Source organism: Octopus bimaculoides, chromosome 24 (assembly GCF_001194135.2).
Source record: "Octopus bimaculoides isolate UCB-OBI-ISO-001 chromosome 24, ASM119413v2, whole genome shotgun sequence".
Lineage (NCBI taxonomy): Eukaryota > Metazoa > Mollusca > Cephalopoda > Octopoda > Octopodidae > Octopus > Octopus bimaculoides.
In genome coordinates, this window is record NC_069004.1 from 21,392,285 (window position 1) to 21,392,785 (window position 501).

Sequence of the window (501 nt, forward strand, 5' to 3'; positions counted from 1 at the left end):
TCACTAGGGGGCGCAGTTTACTTTCACTTATTCACTTCTTTTTTTCACAATAAACTGAATGCTAACCCCTCTGAGTCGACTTTGATTGCATTGACAGATAATCAAAGGTACTCCAGCTGGGACCTCCAGACTTTCAAGTCATAGTACACACAGACTACATGCTTTAATGTGTTCGTCTTTAAAGATGCTTAGCGTTTTATTTGAGTGTGGTTTGGTTGTTATATTTAGCAGGTCAAACAACCTTGTAGTGGACTTCTTTGTTGTTGTTATTTAGCTCTAAATCACAGGCATTCAAGCAGTGACCGTCAAGCCATTTCCCCTACGCACAGCACACCAACGATCGATCGTTGAGCGTTTCACTTTCACGTTTGTTAATCTCAATGACAAAAGTGGAACTAAAGGACAAAAGTCAACGATTGCCCCCTCCCCACCCAACCGTCTCTTCGACACCTGTATTTCTCAATGTGTTCGTTGTTTTTGACAATCAGGGTAGCGGTTCCT

The 501-nt window shown here is 42.1% G+C and overlaps 1 protein-coding gene across 2 annotated transcripts in view; it reads right to left on the reverse strand.

Moving 5' to 3' along the window:
- LOC106878410 (solute carrier organic anion transporter family member 2A1) overlaps positions 1 to 501 on the reverse strand; it is a 112,541-nt gene that overhangs the window by 110,472 nt on the left and 1,568 nt on the right. The window lies entirely within an intron of this gene.